This window comes from Barbatula barbatula (assembly GCF_947034865.1).
Source record: "Barbatula barbatula genome assembly, chromosome: 24".
Taxonomy (NCBI): Eukaryota; Metazoa; Chordata; class Actinopteri; order Cypriniformes; family Nemacheilidae; genus Barbatula; species Barbatula barbatula.
This window is the reverse complement of record NC_136787.1, coordinates 7,216,488-7,233,743: the sequence shown is the minus strand read 5'-3', so window position 1 is coordinate 7,233,743 and position 17,256 is coordinate 7,216,488.

Here is a 17,256-nt window from a genome sequence, read left to right as displayed (position 1 = left end):
ACCACGTGAGCATCGCACCAGCCTCCGGTCAGCTGAGAGAAAATGGCACAAGTCAAAAGACCATACTGACCTCTCTCTCTCTACTTTCTCCGTTGACGTCACCTCTGCAAAAACTGATTATAACCACTCGAAGATCAGCAACTCTCCTGACTCTCGCACACTCTTAAAAACCTTCTCTGCTCTCCTCTGTCCGCCTGCTCCCACACCTTCATCGGAGTTAACGGCTGATGATTTTGCATTGTTCTTCGTAAAGAAAACTACCGCCATCAACAGCCAATTTTCTACGCCACCATCACCCGCCTTTTCTCCTATGTCTGAAGATGATGTTTCCAAGGTCATTGGTTCCAACCACCCTACCACCTGCCCACTGGATCCCATCCCCACCCATCTCCTCCATGCCATCTCTCCAGCAGTTGTGCCTGGTCTGACCCGCATCATCAACTCTTTGCTCACCACTGGGACATTTCCCACTGCTTTCAAAGAGGCCTGCATCACACCGCTACTGAAGAAACTCACTCTCAACCTTACACTGCTAGAACACTACAGGCCGGTGTAGTGTGTGAAAATGCATATCTTCTGTCAAAATGTAGATGACTGATTTTAACCTCTTATTATTTTCTGTCTTCTTAAAAAATTATTTTTTTACTTACCTCACTATTCTTAGCTTTGTATACTGTGCTAGGCTTTAATGGACTGGATTTAATTAACTTATGAATTTTGTTGCCTATATTGTTATAATTGCTTCCAATGTTTCCTCGTCTGTATGTCGCTTTGGATAAAAACGTCTGCTAAATGACTAAATGTAAATTTTATGAAATGTGTAATGTCATGTGTAATGTGTAATGTGTAGTGTGTGGCCTTGAAATTTTAGCATGTCTACATAATCATGAATAAATGCTTCTTGAGACACACAGTGTTGCTTCTTTGCATGCATCAAATGAATTGTTTCTGGCTTTATGCATCCATGCATTAGTTTGAGAGGGGTGGAAATGGGACACTTGGGTGAAACAAAACTGCCCCAAAAGTACCCCCCCCACTTTAAATACAGTTTTTTCTAAGTCAATTTGGTACATTTCTCAGATCCGATTTGAAATTCTCAAAACTTCTTGTTCAATCCTTACATCCTTGTGTCACGTGTGCACATCAAACAAGCATTTTCTCATTTCTTTGAACAAGTTGCAAATGCTTTGGTACATCCATGCAAATGATTATGACAAAATTTTGTGCAGATTCCTACATTATCAATTGCTTATGTCATGTTGATCAAAATGCATTATAATGGGTCTCTGTAGAATAGTATAATCCCCACGACATTTAAGCACTAGTTTTACAATATACAGTAAGTATACTTTAAGTAAACAGTGGCATTTTATTTTACTCAATTTAGTGTTTTGCATTGCTATATTCTTTCCACATAGGACTGCAAGACAACTTCACTGTGTTGCAGACGGCCCCTTTTCACACCTAAACAGTCTTTTGACACTCTCTACAGGGATCTCATCCCTGAACAAGAGAGGGGGCAGATTGGAGATGACCTGCCAAAGTACGTGTTAGTTTGGGACAATGTCAGTTTCCATCGCTCCAACATCATCAGGCAATGGTTTGCGGCCCACAACAGGATGCTGGTGGAGTTCCTCTCACCCTACTCAACCCCGTTGAGGAATTTTTCTCAGCATGAAGATTAAAAGTATATGATGGCCAGCCGCATACACAGATGACCCATCTGGCTGCCATGGATGTAACGTGTGATGACATCACAGCTGATGCCTGCAGAGGCTGGATTAGACACTCTGAAAGATGATTTTCACGCTGTATCGCAAGAGAAGATATTTGTTGTGATGTGGATGAGAATCCGTTGCCCAAAAGACAGGAACGTCAGGAGGTGTAGGAAGACTGCACTGTAATTCCACTGCACTGCATGTACAGTTTTCCCTAAGGAGATTGTCTTATGTTCAGATTTCTACATTTGTTTGTGCTATGCAGTGCTGTCTTTTCCTGTCTGCATCACAATGACACTGTCTGTCAATAAATTATTGTACAAACAGTAAAAGCGTTAACGTGAATCATGTGCCGTCTCTTGCAATCAAACAATCAAAACCAGAAATGCACTTACTGTTTTGCAAATGACAAGGATGATTCGAGAAATGCTCCACTCATCACTCTCAGGTCACTCCGCTGCACACGTCTGATCACTTCTTTGTCACCCCCGACCTCACCGCTCCAGACAACGCAGATGTCTTACCGCTGGTCACTTTCCGGCGCTACCTACGGTTCCTCCCTCCTGCTTTTCCTCTGCTGTCTTGTCTGCACTCCCCCCCTCTGAGGAGCTCTCTCTTTTGAATACCAACAGTGCAACAGACACTCTGTGTTCCACGCTTACATCCTGCTTGGACAACATATGCCCTCTTACATCTGGACCAGCCCGTGCATCCCTGTCTGCCCCCTGGTTATCGGATGTACCACGTGAGCATCGCACCAGCCTCCGGTCAGCTGAGAGAAAATGGCACAAGTCAAAAGACCATACTGACCTCTGTCTCTCTACTTTCTCCGTTGACGTCTCCTCTGCAAAAACTGATTATAACCACTCGAAGATCAGCAACTCTCCTGACTCTCGCACACTCTTAAAAACCTTCTCTGCTCTCCTCTGTCCGCCTGCTCGCACACCTTCATTGGAGTTAACGGCTGATGATTTTGCATCGTTCTTCGTAAAGAAAACTACCGCCATCAACAGCCAATTTTCTACGCCACCATCACCCGCCTTTTCTCCTATGTCTGAAGATGATGTTTCCAAGGTCATTGGTTCCAACCACCCTACCACCTGCCCACTGAATCCCATCCCCACCCATCTCCACCATGCCATCTCTCCAGCAGTTGTGCCTGGTCTGACCCGCATCATCAACTCTTTGCTCACCACTGGGACATTTCCCACTGCTTTCAAAGAGGCCTGCATCACACCGCTACTGAAGAAACTCACTCTCAACCTTACACTGCTAGAACACTACAGGCCGGTGTAGTGTGTGAAAATGCATATCTTCCGTCAAAATTTAGATGACTGATTTAAACCTCTTATTATTTTCTGTCTTCTTAAAAAATTATTTTTTTACTTACCTCACTATTCTTAGCTTTGTATACTGTGCTAGGCTTTAATGGACTGGATTTAATTAACTTATGCATTTTGTTGCCTATATTGTTATAATTGCATCCAATGTTTCCTCGTCTGTAAGTCGCTTTGGATAAAAACGTCTGCTAAATGACTAAATGTAAATTTTATGAAATGTGTAATGTCATGTGTTATGTGTTATGTGTAGTGTGTGGCCTTGAAATTTTAGCATGTCTACGTAATCATGAATAAATGCTTCTTGAGACACACAGTGTTGCTTCTTTGCATGCATCAAATGAATTGTTTCTGGCTATATGCATCCATGCATTAGTTTGAGAGGGGTGGAAATGGGACACTTGGGTGAAACAAAACTGCCCCAAAAGTACCCCCCCCCCACTTTAAATACAGTTTTTTCTAAGTCAATTTGGTACATTTCTCAGATCCGATTTGAAATTCTCAAAACTTCTTGTTCAATCCTTACAACCTTGTGTCACGTGTGCACATCAAACAAGCATTTTCTCATTTCTTTGAACAAGTTGCAAATGCTTTGGTACATCCATGCAAATGATTATGACAAAATTCTGTGCAGATTCCTACATTATCAATTGCTTATGTCATGTTGATCAAAATGCATTTTAATGGGTCTCTGTAGAATAGTATAATCCCCACAACATTTCAGCACTAGTTTTACAATATACAGTAAGTATACTTTAAGTAAACAGTGGCATTTTATTTTACTCAATTTAGTGTTTTGCATTGCTATATTCTTTCCACATAGGACTGCAAGACAACTTCACTGTGTTGCAGACGGCCCCTTTTCACACCTAAACAGTCTTTTGACACTCTCTACAGGGATCTCATCCCTGAACAAGAGAGGGGGCAGATTGGAGATGACCTGCCAAAGTACGTGTTAGTTTGGGACAATGTCAGTTTCCATCGCTCCAACATCATCAGGCAATGGTTTGCGGCCCACAACAGGATGCTGGTGGAGTTCCTCTCACCCTACTCAACCCCGTTGAGGAATTTTTCTCAGCATGAAGATTAAAAGTATATGATGGCCAGCCGCATACACAGATGACTCTTCTGGCTGCCATGGATGTAACGTGTGATGACATCACAGCTGATGCCTGCAGAGGCTGGATTAGACACTCTGAAAGATGATTTTCACGCTGTATCGCAAGAGAAGATATTTGTTGTGATGTGGATGAGAATCCGTTGCCCAAAAGACAGGAACGTCAGGAGGTGTAGGAAGACTGCACTGTAATTCCACTGCACTGCATGTACAGTTTTCCCTAAGGAGATTGTCTTATGTTCAGATTTCTACATTTGTTTGTGCTATGCAGTGCTGTCTTTTCCTGTCTGCATCACAATGACACTGTCTGTCAATAAATTATTGTACAAACAGTAAAAGCGTTAACGTGAATCATGTGCCGTCTCTTGCAATCAAACAATCAAAACCAGAAATGCACTTACTGTTTTGCAAATGACAAGGATGATTCGAGAAATGCTCCACTCATCACTCTCAGGTCACTCCGCTGCACACGTCTGATCACTTCTTTGTCACCCCCGACCTCACCGCTCCAGACAACGCAGATGTCTTACCGCTGGTCACTTTCCGGCGCTACCTACGGTCCCTCCCTCCTGCTTTTCCTCTGCTGTCTTGTCTGCACTCCCCCCCTCTGAGGAGCTCTCTCTTTTGAATACCAACAGTGCAACAGACACTCTGTGTTCCACGCTTACATCCTGCTTGGACAACATATGCCCTCTTACATCTGGACCAGCCCGTGCATCCCTGTCTGCCCCCTGGTTATCGGATGTACCACGTGAGCATCGCACCAGCCTCCGGTCAGCTGAGAGAAAAAGGCACAAGTCAAAAGACCATACTGACCTCTGTCTCTCTACCAGTCTCTTCTCTCTACTTTCTCCGTTGACGTCACCTCTGCAAAAACTGATTATAACCACTCGAAGATCAGCAACTCTCCTGACTCTCGCACACTCTTAAAAACCTTCTCTGCTCTCCTCTGTCCGCCTGCTCCCACACCTTCATCGGAGTTAACGGCTGATGATTTTGCATCGTTCTTCGTAAAGAAAACTACCGCCATCAACAGCCAATTTTCTACGCCACCATCACCCGCCTTTTCTCCTATGTCTGAAGATGATGTTTCCAAGGTCATTGGTTCCAACCACCCTACCACCTGCCCACTGGATCCCATCCCCACCCATCTCCTCCATGCCATCTCTCCAGCAGTTGTGCCTGGTCTGACCCGCATCATCAACTCTTTGCTCACCACTGGGACATTTCCCACTGCTTTCAAAGAGGCCTGCATCACACCGCTACTGAAGAAACTCACTCTCAACCTTACACTGCTAGAACACTACAGGCCGGTGTAGTGTGTGAAAATGCATATCTTCCGTCAAAATGTAGATGACTGATTTGAACCTCTTACTATTTTCTGTCTTTTAAAAAAAATATTTTTTTACTTACCTCACTATTCTTAGCTTTGTATACTGTGCTAGGCTTTAATGGACTGGATTTAATTAACTTATGCATTTTGTTGCCTATATTGTTATAATTGCTTCCAATGTTTCCTCGTCTGTAAGTCGCTTTTGATAAAAACGTCTGCTAAATGACTAAATGTAAATTTTATGAAATGTGTAATGTCATGTGTAATGTGTAATGTGTAGTGTGTGGCCTTGAAATTTTAGCATGTCTACGTAATCATGAATAAATGCTTCTTGAGACACACAGTGTTGCTTCTTTGCATGCATCAAATGAATTGTTTCTGGCTATATGCATCCATGCATTAGTTTGAGAGGGGTGGAAATGGGACACTTGGGTGAAACAAAACTGCCCCAAAAGTACCCCCCCCCCCACTTTAAATACAGTTTTTTCTAAGTCAATTTGGTACATTTCTCAGATCCGATTTGAAATTCTCAAAACTTCTTGTTCAATCCTTACAACCTTGTGTCACGTGTGCACATCAAACAAGCATTTTCTCATTTCTTTGAACAAGTTGCAAATGCTTTGGTACATCCATGCAAATGATTATGACAAAATTCTGTGCAGATTCCTACATTATCAATTGCTTATGTCATGTTGATCAAAATGCATTATAATGGGTCTCTGTAGAATAGTATAATCCCCACGACATTTAAGCACTAGTTTTACAATATACAGTAAGTATACTTTAAGTAAACAGTGGCATTTTATTTTACTCAATTTAGTGTTTTGCATTGCTATATTCTTTCTACATAGGACTGCAAGACAACTTCACTGTGTTGCAGACGGCCCCTTTTCACACCTAAACAGTCTTTTGACACTCTCTACAGGGATCTCATCCCTGAACAAGAGAGGGGGCAGATTGGAGATGACCTGCCAAAGTACGTGTTAGTTTGGGACAATGTCAGTTTCCATCGCTCCAACATCATCAGGCAATGGTTTGCGGCCCACAACAGGATGCTGGTGGAGTTCCTCTCACCCTACTCAACCCCGTTGAGGAATTTTTCTCAGCATGAAGATTAAAAGTATATGATGGCCAGCCGCATACACAGATGACCCTTCTGGCTGCCATGGATGTAACGTGTGATGACATCACAGCTGATGCCTGCAGAGGCTGGATTAGACACTCTGAAAGATGATTTTCACGCTGTATCGCAAGAGAAGATATTTGTTGTGATGTGGATGAGAATCCGTTGCCCAAAAGACAGGAACGTCAGGAGGTGTAGGAAGACTGCACTGTAATTCCACTGCACTGCATGTACAGTTTTCCCTAAGGAGATTGTCTTATGTTCAGATTTCTACATTTGTTTGTGCTATGCAGTGCTGTATTTTCCTGTCTGCATCACAATGACACTGTCTGTCAATAAATTATTGTACAAACAGTAAAAGCGTTAACGTGAATCATGTGCCGTCTCTTGCAATCAAACAATCAAAACCAGAAATGCACTTACTGTTTTGCAAATGACAAGGCTGTTTCGAGAAATGCTCCACTCATCACTCTCAGTTCACTCCGCTGCACACGTCTGATCACTTCTTTGTCACCCCCGAGCTCACCGCTCCAGACAACGCAGATATCCTCCATGCCATCTCTCCAGCAGTTGTGCCTGGTCTGACCCGCATCATCAACTCTTTGCTCACCACTGGGACATTTCCCACTACTTTCAAAGAGGCCTGCATCACACCGCTACTGAAGAAACTCACTCTCAACCTTATACTGCTAGAACACTACAGGCCGGTGTAGTGTGTGAAAATGCATATCTTCCGTCAAAATGTAGATGACTGATTTTAACCTCTTATTATTTTCTGTCTTCTTAAAAAAATATTTTTTTACTTACCTCACTATTCTTAGCTTTGTATACTGTGCTAGGCTTTAATGGACTGGATTTAATTAACTTATGCCTTTTGTTGCCTATATTGTTATAATTGCTTCCAATGTTTCCTCGTCTGTAAGTCGCTTTGGATAAAAACGTCTGCTAAATGACTAAATGTAAATTTTATGAAATGTGTAATGTCATGTGTAATGTGTAATGTGTAGTGTGTGGCCTTGAAATTTTAGCATGTCTACGTAATCATGAATAAATGCTTCTTGAGACACACAGTGTTGCTTCTTTGCATGCATCAAATGAATTGTTTCTGGCTATATGCATCCATGCATTAGTTTGAGAGGGGTGGAAATGGGACACTTGGGTGAAACAAAACTGCCCCAAAAGTACCCCCCCCCCCACTTTAAATACAGTTTTTTCTAAGTCAATTTGGTACATTTCTCAGATCCGATTTGAAATTCTCAAAACTTCTTGTTCAATCCTTACAACCTTGTGTCACGTGTGCACATCAAACAAGCATTTTCTCATTTCTTTGAACAAGTTGCAAATGCTTTGGTACATCCATGCAAATGATTATGACAAAATTCTGTGCAGATTCCTACATTATCAATTGCTTATGTCATGTTGATCAAAATGCATTATAATGGGTCTCTGTAGAATAGTATAATCCCCACGACATTTAAGCACTAGTTTTACAATATACAGTAAGTATACTTTAAGTAAACAGTGGCATTTTATTTTACTCAATTTAGTGTTTTGCATTGCTATATTCTTTCCACATAGGACTGCAAGACAACTTCACTGTGTTGCAGACGGCCCCTTTTCACACCTAAACAGTCTTTTGACACTCTCTACAGGGATCTCATCCCTGAACAAGAGAGGGGGCAGATTGGAGATGACCTGCCAAAGTACGTGTTAGTTTGGGACAATGTCAGTTTCCATCGCTCCAACATCATCAGGCAATGGTTTGCGGCCCACAACAGGATGCTGGTGGAGTTCCTCTCACCCTACTCAACCCCGTTGAGGAATTTTTCTCAGCATGAAGATTAAAAGTATATGATGGCCAGCCGCATACACAGATGACCCATCTGGCTGCCATGGATGTAACGTGTGATGACATCACAGCTGATGCCTGCAGAGGCTGGATTAGACACTCTGAAAGATGATTTTCACGCTGTATCGCAAGAGAAGATATTTGTTGTGATGTGGATGAGAATCCGTTGCCCAAAAGACAGGAACGTCAGGAGGTGTAGGAAGACTGCACTGTAATTCCACTGCACTGCATGTACAGTTTTCCCTAAGGAGATTGTCTTATGTTCAGATTTCTACATTTGTTTGTGCTATGCAGTGCTGTCTTTTCCTGTCTGCATCACAATGACACTGTCTGTCAATAAATTATTGTACAAACAGTAAAAGCGTTAACGTGAATCATGTGCCGTCTCTTGCAATCAAACAATCAAAACCAGAAATGCACTTACTGTTTTGCAAATGACAAGGATGATTCGAGAAATGCTCCACTCATCACTCTCAGGTCACTCCGCTGCACACGTCTGATCACTTCTTTGTCACCCCCGACCTCACCGCTCCAGACAACGCAGATGTCTTACCGCTGGTCACTTTCCGGCGCTACCTACGGTTCCTCCCTCCTGCTTTTCCTCTGCTGTCTTGTCTGCACTCCCCCCCTCTGAGGAGCTCTCTCTTTTGAATACCAACAGTGCAACAGACACTCTGTGTTCCACGCTTACATCCTGCTTGGACAACATATGCCCTCTTACATCTGGACCAGCCCGTGCATCCCTGTCTGCCCCCTGGTTATCGGATGTACCACGCGAGCATCGCACCAGCCTCCGGTCAGCTGAGAGAAAAAGGCACAAGTCAAAAGACCATACTGACCTCTCTCTCTCTACCAGTCTCTTCTCTCTACTTTCTCCGTTGACGTCACCTCTGCAAAAACTGATTATAACCACTCGAAGATCAGCAACTCTCCTGACTCTCGCACACTCTTAAAAACCTTCTCTGCTCTCCTCTGTCCGCCTGCTCCCACACCTTCATCGGAGTTAACGGCTGATGATTTTGCATCGTTCTTCGTAAAGAAAACTACCGCCATCAACAGCCAATTTTCTACGCCACCATCACCCGCCTTTTCTCCTATGTCTGAAGATGATGTTTCCAAGGTCATTGGTTCCAACCACCCTACCACCTGCCCACTGGATCCCATCCCCACCCATCTCCTCCATGCCATCTCTCCAGCAGTTGTGCCTGGTCTGACCCGCATCATCAACTCTTTGCTCACCACTGGGACATTTCCCACTGCTTTCAAAGAGGCCTGCATCACACCGCTACTGAAGAAACTCACTCTCAACCTTACACTGCTAGAACACTACAGGCCGGTGTAGTGTGTGAAAATGCATATCTTCCGTCAAAATGTAGATGACTGATTTGAACCTCTTACTATTTTCTGTCTTTTAAAAAAAATATTTTTTTACTTACCTCACTATTCTTAGCTTTGTATACTGTGCTAGGCTTTAATGGACTGGATTTAATTAACTTATGCATTTTGTTGCATATATTATTATAATCGCTTCCAATGTTTCCTCGTCTGTAAGTCGCTTTGGATAAAAACGTCTGCTAAATGACTAAATGTAAATTTTATGAAATGTGTAATGTCATGTGTAATGTGTAATGTGTAGTGTGTGGCCTTGAAATTTTAGCATGTCTACGTAATCATGAATAAATGCTTCTTGAGACACACAGTGTTGCTTCTTTGCATGCATCAAATGAATTGTTTCTGGCTATATGCATCCATGCATTAGTTTGAGAGGGGTGGAAATGGGACACTTGGGTGAAACAAAACTGCCCCAAAAGTACCCCCCCCCACTTTAAATACAGTTTTTTCTAAGTCAATTTGGTACATTTCTCTGATCCGATTTGAAATTCTCAAAACTTCTTGTTCAATCCTTACATCCTTGTGTCACGTGTGCACATCAAACAAGCATTTTCTCATTTGAACAAGTTGCAAATGCTTTGGTACATCCATGCAAATGATTATGACAAAATTCTGTGCAGATTCCTACATTATCAATTGCTTATGTCATGTTGATCAAAATGCATTATAATGGGTCTCTGTAGAATAGTATAATCCCCACGACATTTAAGCACTAGTTTTACAATATACAGTAAGTATACTTTAAGTAAACAGTGGCATTTTATTTTACTCAATTTAGTGTTTTGCATTGCTATATTCTTTCTACATAGGACTGCAAGACAACTTCACTGTGTTGCAGACGGCCCCTTTTCACACCTAAACAGTCTTTTGACACTCTCTACAGGGATCTCATCCCTGAACAAGAGAGGGGGCAGATTGGAGATGACCTGCCAAAGTACGTGTTAGTTTGGGACAATGTCAGTTTCCATCGCTCCAACATCATCAGGCAATGGTTTGCGGCCCACAACAGGATGCTGGTGGAGTTCCTCTCACCCTACTCAACCCCGTTGAGGAATTTTTCTCAGCATGAAGATTAAAAGTATATGATGGCCAGCCGCATACACAGATGACCCTTCTGGCTGCCATGGATGTAACGTGTGTGACATCACAGCTGATGCCTGCAGAGGCTGGATTAGACACTCTGAAAGATGATTTTCACGCTGTATCGCAAGAGAAGATATTTGTTGTGATGTGGATGAGAATCCGTTGCCCAAAAGACAGGAACGTCAGGAGGTGTAGGAAGACTGCACTGTAATTCCACTGCACTGCATGTACAGTTTTCCCTGAGGAGATTGTCTTATGTTCAGATTTCTACATTTGTTTGTGCTATGCAGTGCTGTCTTTTCCTGTCTGCATCACAATGACACTGTCTGTCAATAAATTATTGTACAAACAGTAAAAGCGTTAACGTGAATCATGTGCCGTCTCTTGCAATCAAACAATCAAAACCAGAAATGCACTTACTGTTTTGCAAATGACAAGGATGATTCGAGAAATGCTCCACTCATCACTCTCAGGTCACTCCGCTGCACACGTCTGATCACTTCTTTGTCACCCCCGACCTCACCGCTCCAGACAACGCAGATGTCTTACCGCTGGTCACTTTCCGGCGCTACCTACGGTCCCTCCCTCCTGCTTTTCCTCTGCTGTCTTGTCTGCACTCCCCCCCTCTGAGGAGCTCTCTCTTTTGAATACTCACAGTGCCACAGACACTCTGTGTTCCACGCTTACATCCTGCTTGGACAACATATGCCCTCTTACATCTGGACCAGCCCGTGCATCCCTGTCTGCCCCCTGGTTATCGGATGTACCACGTGAGCATCGCACCAGCCTCCGGTCAGCTGAGAGAAAATGGCACAAGTCAAAAGACCATACTGACCTCTCTCTCTCTACTTTCTCCGTTGACGTCACCTCTGCAAAAACTGATTATAACCACTCGAAGATCAGCAACTCTCCTGACTCTCGCACACTCTTAAAAACCTTCTCTGCTCTCCTCTGTCCGCCTGCTCCCACACCTTCATCGGAGTTAACGGCTGATGATTTTGCATCGTTCTTCGTAAAGAAAACTACCGCCATCAACAGCCAATTTTCTACGCCACCATCACCCGCCTTTTCTCCTATGTCTGAAGATGATGTTTCCAAGGTCATTGGTTCCAACCACCCTACCACCTGCCCACTGGATCCCATCCCATCTCTCCAGCAGTTGTGCCTGGTCTGACCCGCATCATCAACTCTTTGCTCACCACTGGGACATTTCCCACTGCTTTCAAAGAGGCCTACATCACACCGCTACTGAAGAAACTCACTCTCAACCTTACACTGCTAGAACACTACAGGCCGGTGTAGTGTGTGAAAATGCATATCTTCCGTCAAAATGTAGATGACTGATTTGAACCTCTTACTATTTTCTGTCTTTTAAAAAAAATTTTTTTTACTTACCTCACTATTCTTAGCTTTGTATACTGTGCTAGGCTTTAATGGACTGGATTTAATTAATTTATGCATTTTGTTGCATATATTATTATAATCGCTTCCAATGTTTCCTCGTCTGTAAGTCGCTTTGGATAAAAACGTCTGCTAAATGACTAAATGTAAATTTTATGAAATGTGTAATGTCATGTGTAATGTGTAATGTGTAGTGTGTGGCCTTGAAATTTTAGCATGTCTACGTAATCATGAATAAATGCTTCTTGAGACACACAGTGTTGCTTCTTTGCATGCATCAAATGAATTGTTTCTGGCTATATGCATCCATGCATTAGTTTGAGAGGGGTGGAAATGGGACACTTGGGTGAAACAAAACTGCCCCAAAAGTACCCCCCCACTTTAAATACAGTTTTTTCTAAGTCAATTTGGTACATTTCTCTGATCCGATTTGAAATTCTCAAAACTTCTTGTTCAATCCTTACATCCTTGTGTCACGTGTGCACATCAAACAAGCATTTTCTCATTTCTTTGAACAAGTTGCAAATGCTTTGGTACATCCATGCAAATGATTATGACAAAATTCTGTGCAGATTCCTACATTATAAATTGCTTATGTCATGTTGATCAAAATGCATTATAATGGGTCTCTGTAGAATAGTATAATCCCCACGACATTTAAGAACTAGTTTTACAATATACAGTAAGAATACTTTAAGTAAACCATGGCATTTTATTTTACTCAATTTAGTGTTTTGCATTGCTATATTCTTTCCACATAGGACTGCAAGACAACTTCACTGTGTTGCAGACGGCCCCTTTTCACACCTAAACAGTCTTTTGACACTCTCTACAGGGATCTCATCCCTGAACAAGAGAGGGGGCAGATTGGAGATGACCTGCCAAAGTACGTGTTAGTTTGGGACAATGTCAGTTTCCATCGCTCCAACATCATCAGGCAATGGTTTGCGGCCCACAACAGGATGCTGGTGGACTTCCTCTCACCCTACTCAACCCCGTTGAGGAATTTTTCTCAGCATGAAGATTAAAAGTATATGATGGCCAGCCGCATACACAGATGACCCTTCTGGCTGCCATGGATGTAACGTGTGATGACATCACAGCTGATGCCTGCAGAGGCTGGATTAGACACTCTGAAAGATGATTTTCACGCTGTATCGCAAGAGAAGATATTTGTTGTGATGTGGATGAGAATCCGTTGCCCAAAAGACAGGAACGTCAGGAGGTGCAGGAAGACTGCACTGTAATTCCACTGCACTGCATGTACAGTTTTCCCTAAGGAGATTGTCTTATGTTCAGATTTCTACATTTGTTTGTGCTATGCAGTGCTGTCTTTTCCTGTCTGCATCACAATGACACTGTCTGTCAATAAATTATTGTACAAACAGTAAAAGCGTTAACGTGAATCATGTGCCGTCTCTTGCAATCAAACAATCAAAACCAGAAATGCACTTACTGTTTTGCAAATGACAAGGATGATTCGAGAAATGCTCCACTCATCACTCTCAGGTCACTCCGCTGCACACGTCTGATCACTTCTTTGTCACCCCCGACCTCACCGCTCCAGACAACGCAGATGTCTTACCGCTGGTCACTTTCCGGCGCTACCTACGGTCCCTCCCTCCTGCTTTTCCTCTGCTGTCTTGTCTGCACTCCCCCCCTCTGAGGAGCTCTCTCTTTTGAATACCAACAGTGCCACAGACACTCTGTGTTCCACGCTTACATTCTGCTTGGACAACATATGCCCTCTTACATCTGGACCAGCCCGTGCATCCCTGTCTGCCCCCTGGTTATCGGATGTACCACGTGAGCATCGCACCAGCCTCCGGTCAGCTGAGAGAAAATGGCACAAGTCAAAAGACCATACTGACCTCTCTCTCTCTACTTTCTCCGTTGACGTCACCTCTGCAAAAACTGATTATAACCACTCGAAGATCAGCAACTCTCCTGACTCTCGCACACTCTTAAAAACCTTCTCTGCTCTCCTCTGTCCGCCTGCTCCCACACCTTCATCGGAGTTAACGGCTGATGATTTTGCATCGTTCTTCGTAAAGAAAACTACCGCCATCAACAGCCAATTTTCTACGCCACCATCACCCGCCTTTTCTCCTATGTCTGAAGATGATGTTTCCAAGGTCATTGGTTCCAACCACCCTACCACCTGCCCACTGGATCCCATCCCCACCCATCTCCTCCATGCCATCTCTCCAGCAGTTGTGCCTGGTCTGACCCGCATCATCAACTCTTTGCTCACCACTGGGACATTTCCCACTGCTTTCAAAGAGGCCTGCATCACACCGCTACTGAAGAAACTCACTCTCAACCTTACACTGCTAGAACACTACAGGCCGGTGTAGTGTGTGAAAATGCATATCTTCCGTCAAAATGTAGATGACTGATTTGAACCTCTTACTATTTTCTGTCTTTTAAAAAAAATATTTTTTTACTTACCTCACTATTCTTAGCTTTGTATACTGTGCTAGGCTTTAATGGACTGGATTTAATTAACTTATGCATTTTGTTGCATATATTATTATAATCGCTTCCAATGTTTCCTCGTCTGTAAGTCGCTTTGGATAAAAACGTCTGCTAAATGACTAAATGTAAATTTTATGAAATGTGTAATGTCATGTGTAATGTGTAATGTGTAGTGTGTGGCCTTGAAATTTTAGCATGTCTACGTAATCATGAATAAATGCTTCTTGAGACACACAGTGTTGCTTCTTTGCATGCATCAAATGAATTGTTTCTGGCTATATGCATCCATGCATTAGTTTGAGAGGGGTGGAAATGGGACACTTGGGTGAAACAAAACTGCCCCAAAAGTACCCCCCCCCCCCACTTTAAATACAGTTTTTTCTAAGTCAATTTGGTACATTTCTCTGATCCGATTTGAAATTCTCAAAACTTCTTGTTCAATCCTTACATCCTTGTGTCACGTGTGCACATCAAACAAGCATTTTCTCATTTCTTTGAACAAGTTGCAAATGCTTTGGTACATCCATTCAAATGATTATGACAAAATTCTGTGCAGATTCCTACATTATCAATTGCTTATGTCATGTTGATCAAAATGCATTATAATGGGTCTCTGTAGAATAGTATAATCCCCACGACATTTAAGCACTAGTTTTACAATATACAGTAAGTATACTTTAAGTAAACAGTGGCATTTTATTTTACTCAATTTAGTGTTTTGCATTGCTATATTCTTTCCACATAGGACTGCAAGACAACGTCACTGTGTTGCAGACGGCCCCTTTTCACACCTAAACAGTCTTTTGACACTTTCTACAGGGATCTCATCCCTGAACAAGAGAGGGGGCAGATTGGAGATGACCTGCCAAAGTACGTGTTAGTTTGGGACAATGTCAGTTTCCATCGCTCCAACATCATCAGGCAATGGTTTGCGGCCCACAACAGGATGCTGGTGGAGTTCCTCTCACCCTACTCAACCCCGTTGAGGAATTTTTCTCAGCATGAAGATTAAAAGTATATGATGGCCAGCCGCATACACAGATGACCCTTCTGGCTGCCATGGATGTAACGTGTGATGACATCACAGCTGATGCCTGCAGAGGCTGGATTAGACACTCTGAAAGATGATTTTCACGCTGTATCGCAAGAGAAGATATTTGTTGTGATGTGGATGAGAATCCGTTGCCCAAAAGACAGGAACGTCAGGAGGTGTAGGAAGATTGCACTGTAATTCCACTGCACTGCATGTACAGTTTTCCCTAAGGAGATTGTCTTATGTTCAGATTTCTACATTTGTTTGTGCTATGCAGTGCTGTCTTTTCCTGTCTGCATCACAATGACACTGTCTGTCAATAAATTATTGTACAAACAGTAAAAGCGTTAACGTGAATCATGTGCCGTCTCTTGCAATCAAACAATCAAAACCAGAAATGCACTTACTGTTTTGCAAATGACAAGGATGATTCGAGAAATGCTCCACTCATCACTCTCAGGTCACTCCGCTGCACACGTCTGATCACTTCTTTGTCACCCCCGACCTCACCGCTCCAGACAACGCAGATGTCTTACCGCTGGTCACTTTCCGGCGCTACCTACGGTCCCTCCCTCCTGCTTTTCCTCTGCTGTCTTGTCTGCACTCCCCCCCTCTGAGGAGCTCTCTCTTTTGAATACCAACAGTGCCACAGACACTCTGTGTTCCACGCTTACATCCTGCTTGGACAACATATGCCCTCTTACATCTGGACCAGCCCGTGCATCCCAGTCTGCCCCCTGGTTATCGGATGTACCACGTGAGCATCGCACCAGCCTCCGGTCAGCTGAGAGAAAATGGCACAAGTCAAAAGACCATACTGACCTCTCTCTCTCTACCAGTCTCTTCTCTCTACTTTCTCCGTTGACGTCACCTCTGCAAAAACTGATTATAACCACTCGAAGATCAGCAACTCTCCTGACTCTCGCACACTCTTAAAAACCTTCTCTGCTCTCCTCTGTCCGCCTGCTCCCACACCTTCATCGGAGTTAACGGCTGATGATTTTGCATCGTTCTTCGTAAAGAAAACTACCGCCATCAACAGCCAATTTTCTACGCCACCATCACCCGCCTTTTCTCCTATGTCTGAAGATGATGTTTCCAAGGTCATTGGTTCCAACCACCCTACCACCTGCCCACTGGATCCCATCCCCACCCATCTCCTCCATGCCATCTCTCCAGCAGTTGTTCCTGGTCTGACCCGCATCATCAACTCTTTGCTCACCACTGGGACATTTCCCACTGCTTTCAAAGAGGCCTGCATCACACCGCTACTGAAGAAACTCACTCTCAACCTTACACTGCTAGAACACTACAGGCCGGTGTAGTGTGTGAAATTGCATATCTTCCGTCAAAATGTAGATGACTGATTTGAACCTCTTACTATTTTCTGTC